Below are 13,666 nucleotides of genomic sequence, written 5' to 3'. Positions count from 1 at the left end.
CCGCACGTGACCTATCCAGAGGAAGTCCGATTTGCACCGGATACACTTGTCCAAACTGCCCCCTGTAATTCTTGATTGTTTTTTCATTGAATTGAGTAGGCCTATATGACGGAAGCCTGCTGGTTTTTATTGCGGGCGTGAAAATATTTCAACATCATGTCTAGACGATAAAAGGTTACAACGATCACTCATGCTTGGCTGACAAATGTATAGGCATCCCCATAGGTCTAACATTTATATTGAGGAAATGTTAGACGTCCCTCCTAATGAAAAGGCCCCTCATCCTACTGATGTGAGCTGCTGGACAACGCACTTGCACTTGATATACGTCTATGGATGAGAAAGGGAACTTGCCATTTCCAAAAAATAGCTCAGTGGGGAATGGGGATTCCCTGCTTTGTGAGGGTTTCATTAAATAGGCCTAGGCACTATCATTTTTATTGAACATTTAATTAAAATGGCGCAAAGCTCAATTTCAATTAATTGGCACAAAACGTGCGTCAGAGCTTGCATAGCACAGGTAGTGGTCGCCTAAATTCACAGTTGTAAGCTAGGCCTAATATATAGGCTAGCATGCGGATGCTGGATTAGGTCTAATAGCCCAGCCTATGAATTCACTTCTAATTTACACACCTCTGCCTTCACTGTTCCCTTCTTGCGCAATTCATGCATCTCTGCTGGCATCCCCACTGGCCTCTCTCTCTTCCATCCTCTGTATTCCTTTAAAGCTCTTAAACCATTCTCCTAGCCCAATGCTTGTCCCAGAAGTAGCAATATATAGTAGTTTGGTCACTTATTTTGAGCAATTAAAAATATATATGCAGTATCTTCAGAAAGGATTTTATTGGGTTACAGCCTGAATTAAAACTGGATTGAATAAATACAAAATCTCACCCATCTACACACAATACCCCATAATGACAATATTTTTTAAATGTTTGCTAATTTATTGGAAATTAAATACAGAAATATTTAATTTACATAAGTAATCACACCCCTTAGTCAATACTTTGTAGAAGCACCTTTGGCAACGATTACAGCTGTGAGTGTTTTGGGTAAGTCTCTAAGAGCTTTGCACACATGGATTGTACAATATTTGCCGATTTATTCTTTAAAAAATTCTTCAAGCTCTGGCAAGATGATTGTTGATCATTTCTAGACAGCCATTTTCAAGTCTTGCCATAGATTTTCAAGGTGATTTAAGTTACAACTGTAACTAGGCAACTCGGGAACATTCAATGTCATCTTGGTAAGCAACTCCAGTGTAGATTTGGCCTTGTGTTTTAGGTTATTGTCCTGCTGAAAGGGAATTAGTCTTCCAGTGTCTGTGGAAAGCAGACAGAACCAGGTTTTCCTCTAGGATTTTGCCTGTGCTTATAGCTGTATTCCGTTTATTTGTATCCTAAAAAGCTCCCTTGTCCTTGCCGATGGCAAGCATACCCATAACATGATGCAGCCACCACCATGCTTGAAAATATGAAGAGTGGTACTAAGTGATGTGTTGTGTTGGATTTTCCCCAAACATAACGCTTTATTTCTTAGCTATTTTTGTTGCAGTATTACTTAAGTGCCCTGTTGCAAACGATACATGTTTTGGAATATTTTTTATTCTGTACAGGCTTCTTTTCACTCTGTCATTTAGGTCAGTATTGTGGGGTAACTACAATGTTGTTGACTCATCCTCAGTTTTCTCACATCACTGCCATTGAACTCTGTAAATGTTTTAAAATCACCATTGGCCTCATGGTGAAATCCCTGAGCAGTTTCCTGTCTCTCCGGCAACTGAGTTAGGAAGGATGCTTGTATCGTTGTAGTGACTGGGTGTATTGATACAAAGCCAAATTAATAACTTCACTTTGCTCAAAGGGATATTCAGCGTTTGCTTTTAATTTTTTTTTTTACACATCTACCAATCGGTGCCCTTCTTTGCAAGGCATTCAAATACCTCCCTGGTCTTTGTGGTTGAATCTGTGCTTGAAATCCACTACTCGATTTGAGGGACCTTACAGATAAATGTATGTGTGGGGTACAGATATTGGGTAGTCATTCAAAAATCATGTTAACCATTATTCTTGAACACGGAATGAGTCCATGCAACTTATTATGTGATTTGTTAAGCACATGTTTACTCCTGAACTTATTTATGATTGCCATAACAAAGGGGTTGAATACTTATTGACTCAAGACATTTCAGTTTACATGTTTTATTAATTTAAAAAATGTTCTACTAACAAAATGTCACTTTGACATTATGGGGTATTGTGTGTAGATCAGTGACACCAAATCTAAATGTAATACATTTTTAATTCAAGCTGTAACACAACAAATGTGGAAAAAGTAAAGGGGTGTGACTACTTTCTGAAGACACAGTATTGTAATAAACGGGAATCCTCTGTTCTCCCTGCTCCCAATATTTATGTTTACAATTAAATGTATTACGTCAGAATGCCCAATGTTAGAATGTTTCCAATCAAATGTATGTATTAAGTTAAAAAGTTTTCCTATCAGTCTAATTTGCATTAACATTATGATTGGATGATAGCTGTGATCAAATCCTCTTATCTCCACGAGGTCATTAATGACAGAATGTTCAAATTTGAAGATTGTTGAAAGGCCAGTCTCTTTGGCAATGACAAGGAGTGGTAATAAGTGTAATGTTAGCTTAAGAGACTGGTACTCAGGCTAATGCCAATCTCACTTTGTTAGGGTGACAGTTTGCACACAGTCATGCTAACCTCCTCCACCACATAGACAACCTAACATTTGCACACAGTCATGCTAGCAGACTTAAAACGCCCTATTGCTGTGGTTCCCACCCTTTTCTATTCAGGGGACCACCAAATCACCTTCTAAAGCTCTTGAGGACCACCACTTGCAGAGTAACAGAATATTTTAATATAAAATATCTCAACGGTCGAATTAAGAATCAATTTTATCAGTGAATGTAACAGATTATAAAATGGTTTGGATCCTGGATGCTGATTGGCACGCATTGGTTGAATTAACGTTGTTTCTACGTCATTTCAACGGCATTATGTTGAACCAACGTGGAATAGATGTTGAATGGATGTCTGTGCCCACTAGGTGGGTAATGCCTGTTAACCCTTGCACAGACAGGCTAACTGGTGTGTAGCTATATGACCCAGTTAAATAAAAATACATTTAAAAACAGTTCCATTGAAATAGTCAATGTGCATCCACTGTCCCACAGCTCAGCCAGGCAGTCCTAGCTAGCGTGTTGCTATGTGACCCAACTACCCAGCACAGAGAATGATGTTAATTTGGCTATGTGACCTCCTTCTACTGACCTCAGACAAGCTAACATTACCTTAGTCATGCTATCATCTTTAACCCACCACAGACAGGCTAACTGGCGTGTAGCTATATGACCCAGTAGGTTTAGCATTTATAGAACTCCCATGAGGCCTAATGCTCATTCATTAGTCTGCTTAGAGGTGGGGACATGCTACTCACACGCAAGCCTGGAGATCCTTAGACAGATACACAGGCACGCACGCATGCACACACACACACTACCTCACACACACACACTACCCCATACACACACTACCCCACACACACACTATGGTGTAAAGAATTAAAGATGCATGTCTTGGACATGTGTTTCAGTTTCAACCCACTGGAGTGATGCAGTCATTATTGTAGAGATACATAATTACTTTCCCAGCTACCAGAAATAGAAATATAGAAACTGCTAACAACGGTTCAGAGGTTATTCTGTGCAGATGTTGTTTTGTAAGAAATCAGTAAAGAAAGTATAATTTTTATAGCACTAATACGCTCTGCCCACGATAGCAGACCTTTAATCAACAAAACCTATTATTTTATCCAGACATGCCAACAGCACTCAATCAAGAAAAGCAATATTATTAACAGGAAGAAATAGATATCAATGGTATTTAAATAAATAAATGGATTAATCAAAATTGATTAAAAACAAACTTTCTTAATTACTTTTTGAAACCAAACAAATGTATTTTGATAAGGACCTCAACACTTTCATGTCCTGTAATTTCACAGTAATGTGGCCAAAAGTGATCCGGTATATTTTCAAATCCCAATGATTTGCTGTCTTGCCTCCTGAGACTGTTCTGATTATGTGGGATCCTTGAGATGCTGAGGGTGCATGAATTAGAGGACCACTGCATAAAGCGATGGATATTGGAGACACATATTTCCCCCAGATTACACATATCCACAAAGAATTCGAAAACAAACCCAATTTTGATGAACTCCCAAATCTACTGGGTGAAATACCAGTGTGCCATCACAGCAGCAAGATGTGTGACCTGTTATCACAAGAAAAGGTCAACAAGTGAAGAACAAACACCATTGTAAATATAACCAATATTTATGCTTATTTATTTTCCTTTTTGTACTTTAACTATTTGTACATCGTTATCAATACGGTATATATACTGTTGAAGTCGGAAGTTTAGCTTAGCCAAATACATTCAAACTCAGTTTTTCACAATTCCTGACATTTAATCTGAGCAAAAGTTCCCTGTTTTAGGTCAGTTAGGATCACCACTTTATTTTAAGAATGTGAAATGTCAGAATAATAGTAGAGAGAATGATTTATTTCAGCTTTTATTTCTTTCATCCCAGTGGGTCAGAAGTTTACACGCATTCAATTAGTATTTGGTAGAATTGCCTTTAAAATGTTTAACTTGGGTCAAATGTTTCAGGTAGCCTTCCACAAGCTTCCCACAATAAGTTGGGTGAATTTTGGCCAATTCCTCCTGACAGAGCTGGTGTAACCGAGTCAGGTTTGTAGGCCTCTTTGCTCGCACACACTTTTTCAGTTCTGCCCACAAATTCTATAGGATTGAGGTCTGGGTTTTCCACAACTTTGGAAGCATGCTTGGGGTGATTGTCCATTTGGAAGACCCATTTGCGACCAAGCTTTAACTTCCTGACTGATGTCTTGAGATGTTGCTTCAATATATCCATGTTATTTTCCTCCTCATGATGCCATCTATTTTGTGAAGTGCACCAGTCCCTCCTGCAGCAAAGCACTCCCACAACATGATGCTGCCACCCCCGTGCTTCACGGTTGGAATGGTGTTCTTCGGCTTGCAAGCCTCCCCCTTTTTCCTCCAAAAATAATGGATGGTCATTATGGCCAAACAGTTCTATTTTTGTTTCATCAAACCAGAGGACATTTCTCCCAAAATTACTATCTTTGTCCCCATGTGCAGTTGCAAACCGTAGTCTGGCTTTTTATTGCGGTTTTGGAGCAGTGACTTTTTCCTTGCTGAGCGGCCTTTCAGGTTATGTCAATACAGGACTCGTTTAACTGTGGATAAAGATACTTTTGTACCTGTTTCCTCCAGCATCTTCACAAGGTCCTTTGCTGTTGTTCTGGGATTGATTTGCACTTTTCGCACCACAGTACGTTCATCTCTAGGAGACAGAACGCGTCTCCTTCCTGAGTGGTATGACGGCTGCGTGGTCCCATGGTGTTTATACTTGCGTACTATTGTTTGTACATATGAACGTGGTAGCTTCAGGTGTTTGGAAATTGCTCCCAAGGATGAACCAGACTTGTGGAGGTCTACAATTTTTTTCTGAGGTCTTGGCTGATTTATTTTCATTTTCCCATGATGTCAAGCAAAGAGGCACTGAGTATGAAGGTAGGCCTTGAAATACATCCACAGGTACACCTCCAATTGACTCAAATGATGTCAATTAGCCTATCAGAAGCTTCTAAAGCCATGACATAATTTTCTGGAATTTTCCAAGCTGTTTAAAGGCACAGTCAACTTAGTGTATGTAAACTTCTGACCCACTGGAATTGTGATTAAGTGAAATAATCTGTCTGATAACAATTGTTAGAGAAATGACTTGTGTCATGCACAAAGTAGATGTCCTAACCGACTTGCCAAAACTATAGTTTGTTAACAAGAAATTTGTGAAGTGGTTGAAAAACGAGTTTTAAGGACTCCAACCTAAGTGTATGTAATCTTCTGACTTCACCTGTACATAATATGACATTTGTAATGTCTTTAGTCTTTTGGAACTTCTGAGAGTGTAATGTTTACTGTTAACTTTTATTGTTTATTTAACTTTTGTATATTATCTGCTTCACTTGCTTTGGCAATGTTAACATATGTTTCCCATGCCAATAAAGCCCCTTGAATTGAATTGAATTGGATAAAGGGAGGGGGTTCCCGGGGAAACGGTTACACTGAGAGCCAGGGAGCGTGCTATCCCTCTATAATTTAATCACATTTGGCTGTCGCACTGTCCTCATCCTGCACAGCAAAGCACGTTAGGCACCGCGGTGAGACACACAGTTTCTCGCTCTCTCTCGCTCTCTCTCTCACACACACACACACACACACACACACACACACACACACACACACACACACACACACACACACACACACACACACACACACACACACACACACACAGGGTTGGGCAGTAACTGATTACACATTGTAATCAGATTACACTTACTTTTGAAAAACGAGATGATTACTTTTAAATTCAGAATGGAGGTTTGTGAAAGAATACATTATGTCACCGTTCTGTTTTCTCAATGACATTCAATTCAGCGTTGAAAAAATGTGCACGTTTAAGTTTGTTCCACCTGAGCAAGTCTGACCACAAGTCAGAGATCACTATGACGACGCACCACATGTATAAAGGATCCGTCTTTCTTCTTCTAATGCCTCTTAAGGGGAAAGTAAATAAAAAATAACTAAAAGTAATCCGAATACGTTAATGAGTTTGGGTCATCAAAAAGTTGCGTTACTAATTACAATTTTGGACAGGTACTGTAACTAGTAACTGTAAGAGATTACATCTATAAAGAACCCTACCCACCCCTGCACACAAACCAATACACTGAACACGGTCTCATGATAAGCAATACCTTTCCTTTCTCATCCAGTAACCTGACAATTCTCCAGAACATCCTTTCACCATACAACATGTCTCCTCACAGTTCTGTAAAAGACTGTCACTAAGTACTGTGGTGTGTACAGTATGTACAGAATATTGTGGAGTTCTACATGCCTAACGTAAACCACAAGGCTGTAGGAAGATGCAAATGATCAAAACAAATATTTCTGTAAAAATCGAATGTAAATAATAATCCAGCAATGACATGAAAACACTTTTTTTCTGGAACCCATTAGATTTCCATTTCTACATTTCCAGACATTTGTAGACATAATTAGCACTTTCATCATTATTCAAAAACAAAAGTAAATTGTTGTTTGAACATCTGTCGAACAAAAAGAGGACAGACAGTTCATTTTCTCTCAGAGCTTTGTTGTTAAGGTCTGTTTTCTTCGCCCTGATAAACAGATTGCAGTGCTTCAGCCTTCTGCTCTGTGCCGTGGTGGCGATCACCAGCCCAGACTATACATCAGTATGTTGGTTTCCCACATGCGAGCCAGAGAAGGTGTGTAGGAGGAATTGAGCCCAATAGGACAGGGACGTATGTGTCAACAGTCTGGTGTGTGTGTATGCCAGTGTGTGTCTGTGAAATATGTGTATGTGTGACTTCGTGAGCCCGGACAGTTGTGGCTAAGTCACAAGAACAGGAGCTTCTTGCCAGTGTGCGTTTATATGCTGCAAAATAGTATTATGCATTTAAATATAATAATGTAATACATCATATGTAATTTTCTGAAGGTTTCTAACAACAAGGCAACACACTGATTTTGCCAAAATAAAAATAGCATAATAGAAGAAGACGATTTAAATTACGGAAAGCTTTGTACCACCAAAACAACTTATTCCCATAAACTGCATAATGTTGAGGGACATCCCATTACAAGCAGAGCGTATGTCTCCCACACATATTTCTATAAATATTCAAAATATCTATAAAATATCTGTAATACCTGAAACTCAAGCATTTCAAGGAAGGTGATTTTCTAAAACTGCATAGTTCACTATCCTACCTAACAAATATCCTTCTCTCAATTTTATAGCTATAACTCTCTTTTGACAATTTACTCCTATCAAACTCACTTAACATTGACAGAAGCCGAAGTGCTCACAAGAAGGAAAGAAGAGTAACCCACCAGTCTCAAAATGCAGTCTTCTCTCAAACTTTTTTATGCTCCAGTAAGTCTGTCCTCCTTTCTTTTTTGCTCTCTTTCTTTCTTTCTTTCTTTCTCTCTCTCTCTACTTCTCTTTTTCTCTCACTCGTTCTTTTCCCCTAACACACTCACAGTGCTCCCTACAAACTTCTCCTCTCCTCCTGTATGCAAATCATTTTTATGACTTGAGAGTCGGCTGGAGACGAGGGAACAAGGGGGGGAGAGAGAGAGAGAGGAGAGGGAAGAGACCGAGCAAGGGAGAGGGAAGGAGGAAAGGAGATAATGGTTGAAGGCAGACGACCAATGGGCCTAGAGATTAATGGAAAAAAAGGAATGAGGGCAGCACCAATGAGGCAAAGCGAAGGGGCGAGAAAGAGATGGAGGGAACGAGGGAGGAGAGACAGGGAAGGAAAGGATGGTGAGAGTGCACAGCCGATAGGAGAGATAGCGGAAGAAAGAGTGGAGTGGCAGACAGAGAGAGAGAGAGGAAAAGAGAGGAAAAGAGAAGCAAAGGACATGCATGGCAGGGGCTAGCTACCCCACTGTGACGGAGGGACTGCAGCAAAGGAGAGAACAGAAGAGAAGGGAGAGAAGGAGAAGTGTGTGGCTTACCGTAGTGTTACTGGAATCCTCAGACAGCCACGCAGACAGACTCCTCACCCTGCGAGACGCACACAGCACAGCACACCGTACCGAGATTGATGAATACCAAAAACATCAAAGAAGAACGCCAAGCCGCCTGGTACCCTAAAGCAAGTGTGCGTCTGTGAGTGTATGTATGTGTGAGAGTGTGTGCATGCTGGGAAGAGAAAGAAAGGGTTGAGGAAGACTAAAAATACTGTCACTTCTCTCTGTTCCAGGCTGGATTTGTTCTCTCGCTCTCGCTCTCTGTATATGTATGTATATGAGTAGAACATGTATCCCTGTTTCTCTACCTCTCCCACGATCTAGCTCTACTGCTCTCTCTCTCTCTCTCTTTCTGCCTCTCTCTCGCTCCTACAACTATTCAGGATTGCAGACTGTCTGCTCCCAGCGTCAGTTCTTCCCACGGGCCCTGGGTCTCAGGAGGGAGGGGGGAGGGAGGGGGGGACAAGTCTGTGGTTCAGCTGTAAGGGGAACCTTGAGCAGTAAGATGGTAGAATATAGAGGAAGGCTGCTGAATTGTAGTTCACACAGTTAATTAAGGCTGTTTTCCAGGCTGGGCTTTAAAATGAACTATGTTGAGCAGCAGCATGGTGGAGGAGACAAGATAAATCACTTGGGAAGCAGGCTAGCCTTGTTCTCAGCCAACACAGGGAGTCAGGAGAACCTATTGGCCCAAAGCTAGGACATATTTACAGTATAATCATGTCCTGTCATAGAGTGCTGACATTCATAGCCACTCTTGTGTGAATGAAAAGTGAATAACAGTACATGCATTTTCATATTTACCCAGATATGCAAATGAAGGTATGCTAATGTGGTCCCTGAGACATCATAATTAGATTAGAAATGAGATTAATTTCATACCGGCAGAAGTGCTAATTCGACCGGTGAGTTTGAATGAATTGCCAAAGTATCTCTTAGTAAAAAGGATTCCAAAAGGGTTCTTCGGCTGTCCCCATAGGAGAACCCTTTTTGGTTCCAGGTAAAACCCTTTTCGCTTCCAAGCAGAACTCTTTTGGGTTCCATGTAAGGCCCTCTGTTGAAAGGGATCTACATGGATCTCAAAAGGGTTCTACCTGGAACCAAAATGGATTCTTCAAAGGGTTCTCCTATGGGGACAGCCGAAGAACTCTTTTAGGTTCAAAGCACCTTTTTTTTCTAAGAGTGTAGCTTGGGACAACAACAGAGTGGTAATACCACGACAGAAAGTAGGCGGGATATTATTCCGTTCATTTTTCCCACCAATCTTTACATTGTTCATATTCAAAAGAATAGTTATATGAAAATACATGAGTACAAGACAAAATAAGACAGTTTATGAAAACACCACAAAATACTCAATATTTTGCTCTTTGAGTATAGCCTATCTACAGTATGATAGATGAATCTAACATTCTCTTTTAATCACCAAAATAACAATTAACAAATCATACATTTAGTAGAATCAACAAGCAGAGAGCTTTCTTTAGTAATGCTGCCAGGCTAGCAGTGAGTGACTAGGCATGATAAGTACTCCAGTGGATTGGGACATGGGGGCCCTGAGGGGACTCAGTATTATCATTTCAAATTCCTATTTGGGTATGTTAATGCCAATCAAGCACAATTAATTTACTTTGCAGTCAGGGGTCATAAACAAACAAACACAAAGGTAGAATAATGTGTGTTTAAAAAAAAAAGAACATAATTTATTTGACTGAAATAATAAGAAAATCATCACATCAAATCATGAATGTTTAAATGAATTTATAAAGCAACCAACAGCTTTTTATTTTCAGCCCCTTCCGTGCGCTGGAGGCTAGTGAAAGCTTCAGATTGAGGACAGTTAACCAGCATCTCGTCATTGAGTTGTAGGTTATAATTTGTAGATTGTGTGCTTTGCTGTCACATAAGGAGATCTTTCTCCTAGTGACCCGTGCATTTCAGTATTCCCGGGTACTGTAGGCTGTACAGCAGGTCCCTCTCACGACGCAGTAAGTCCCTCTCACCAGAGACAGGAGAAGGCGACAATTGGCGGCAGACAGCTCCAGGTGCTGAAAAGGACAGACAGGAATACGGGGGAGAAACCTGCGGCAAATCATCACGTCAAACTCAAGCCGTGGGATGATGGTAAAAGGAGGACGAGAAAGAAATAGCGGACAGCACATACACGAGCGGCGGGATAGAGCTAGAGACGAGTGGAGTAACAGACAGTCGAACCCCAAGCCAGTAGATTTCACGCGCACAAAAGCAGCTGGACCCAAATCCCTCCCGTAATCACGTTAATGAGATTAATCAGCAAATTAGCAGCAGTCAAATGTCAGAACGGGCCGTGGAAAGCCGACGAGAGAGTAATTAACGGAGCCCAGTGACGGCGAAAGCGCCTCCATCAGAAAAGAAGTGGCGGATATCCCGTAATTCTTACTCTAACCGGACAGGGATGTGTGTTGTGTAAGGCTAGACGGAGTAGCCCAATTAATCAGCCCCAAAAGTAGGTCAAGTTGTGAACAGCACACCTAGCCTCCTAAAAACAGTTCAATAAATGAAGTTAACATCCCAAACCGGAAATAACCCCAGTGATAAATTAACATTGCAGTTCCCTAAAGGGCATGGTCAGTGGCGTAGCCCAGTTAAGCGGGGCCTCTGCAAGGTCAAGGCTGTTTTAGAGCTCAGGGATTCTTGAAAGAAAGGACAGTCTCAAATAGTTGTCTTAATATTATCAACATTTGAAATATATGTTTTGATAGACCGAAGTATCTGTAAAGGAACAACCTCCCCAAAAACATTTTGTCATGAAGTGCAACTAACTGGATTTATGTCAGCTCCATCAGACACCATAAAAGGAATTTTATGTTTACAGTTATTGTCCAACAAGTGTTTAAAGGCCTTGGTTGTTATATTATTCAAATACGTAATACACATCTCCAAACATATGTATTTTTTGTTTTATACTGTATCACTATTAAATACTCCAGGCCTAATTTCGTTAATATTTTGGCATGTTTTCTAGATTTAGAACATAAAACATTTTATAATGCAAACCTTATCACTCAGATCTAGTACAGCAAATACTCTAATTGTTTAAGCATATGTTGCAGAACAGTGATTACAGTATTTGTTCACAATATTGACCAAAATAAACGATCTTAAGGGGGTCACCCATCAGTGACAGAGTTGCTACTGAAAACAGACATATTTTTGCCTCTAAAAATACAATTAAATGAAGCATACAGTACCAGTCAAAAGTTTGGACACACCTACTCATTCAAGGGTTTTTCTTTATTTTTACTATTTTCTACATCGTAGAATAATAGTGAAGACATCAAAACTATGAAATAACACATATGGAATATGTAGTAACCAAAAAAGTGTTTAACAACTCAAATATATTTTATATTTGAGATTCTTCAAAGTAGCCACCCTTTGCCTTGATGACAGCTTTGCACACTTTGGCATTCTCTCAACCAGCTTCATGAGGTAGCCACCTGGAATGCATTTCAATTAACCTTTTAGGGACAGACATTCCGCTAGCGGTAGAGCGTGGCGCAAAATACAAATACCTCAAAAATGCTATAACTTCAATTTCTCAAACACATGACTATTTTACACCATTTTAAAGACAAGACTCTCGTTAATCTAACCACATTGTCCGATTTCAAAAAGGCTTTACAGCGAAAGCAAAACATTAGATTATGTCAGGAGAGTACCCTGCCAAAAATAATCACACAGCCATTTTCAAAGCAAGCATATATGTCACCAAAACCACAGCTAAATGCAGCACTAACCTTTGATCTTCATCAGATGACACTCCTAGAACATTATGTTATACAATACATGCATGTTTTGTTCAATCAAGTTCATATTTATATCAAAAACCCGCTTTTTACATTAGCATGTGATGTTCAGAACTAGCATACCCACCGCAAACTTCCGGTGAATTTACTAAATTACTCATGATAAACGTTCACAAAAAACATAACAATTATTTTAAGAATTATAGATACAGAACTCCTTTATGCAATCGCGGTGTCAGATTTTAAAATAGCTTTTTCGGCGAAAGCACATTTTGCAATATTCTGAGTAGATAGCTCGGCCATCACAGGCTAGCTAATTTGACACCAAGTTTGGTGCTCACTAAACTCAGAATTACTATAAGAAAAATTGGATTACCTTTGCTGTTCTTCGTCAGAATGCACTCCCAGGACTTCGACTTCAACAACAAATGTTGTTTTGGTTCCAAATAATCCATAGTTATATTCAAATAGCTCCGTTTTGTTCGTGCGTTGAGGTCACTATCCGAAGGGTGACGCGCGAGCACATTTCGTGACAAAAAAATTCAAAATATTCCATTACCGTACTTCGAAGCATGTCAAACACTGTTTAAAATCAATTTTTATGCTATTTTTCTCGTAAAATAGCGATAATATTCCAACCGGGCGATGTTGTATTCATTCAAAGGCTGAAAGAAAAAAATGGAGTAGTCTCGTGGACGCGCATCTCCAGTGTCACTGTTCCCAGCCTGACCGCTAACAAATACTCCTGCTGTTCTTCGCCCAGAGACTGCTGACACCCCATTACACTTTCTGGCGCCTTATGAGAGCCAATGGAAGCCTTAGAAAATGTCACGTTACAGCACAGATGCTGTATTTTCAAATAGAGATGCTACAGAAGGACAATAAATTGTCAGACAGGGCACTTCCTGTATGGAATCTTCTCAGGTTTTGGCCTGCCATATGAGTTCTGTTATACTCACAGACACCATTCAAACAGTTTTAGAAACGTTAGAGTGTTTTCTATCCAAATCTACAAATTATATGCATATTCTAGTTTCTGAGCAGGAGTAGTAACCAGATTAAATTGGGTACGTTTTTTATCCGGCCGTGAAAATACTGCCCCCTATCCCAAACAGGTTAACAGGTGTGCCTTGTTAAAAGTTCATTTGTGGAATTTATTTCCTT

The 13,666-nt window shown here is 39.9% G+C and overlaps 1 protein-coding gene across 2 annotated transcripts in view; it reads right to left on the bottom strand.

Annotated features, from left to right (window-relative positions):
• The window catches only part of LOC115162486 (myelin transcription factor 1-like protein), a 111,897-nt gene extending 102,822 nt beyond the window's left edge, over positions 1-9,075 (bottom strand). The window contains exon 1 of one of the 2 annotated variants that reach the window (XM_029713825.1): positions 8,700-9,075. The gene's annotated coding sequence lies outside the window, so the exon portion shown is untranslated. Of the gene's footprint in view, positions 1-8,069; positions 8,152-8,699 lie in introns of those variants that run through there. The other variant, XM_029713826.1, reaches the window with a different exon arrangement.
• Between the last annotated feature and the right edge of the window lie 4,591 nt (positions 9,076-13,666).

Source organism: Salmo trutta, chromosome 25 (assembly GCF_901001165.1).
Source record: "Salmo trutta chromosome 25, fSalTru1.1, whole genome shotgun sequence".
NCBI lineage: Eukaryota > Metazoa > Chordata > Actinopteri > Salmoniformes > Salmonidae > Salmo > Salmo trutta.
The sequence above is the reverse complement of the archived record's forward strand: the minus strand, read 5'-3'. Positions and strand labels throughout refer to the sequence as shown.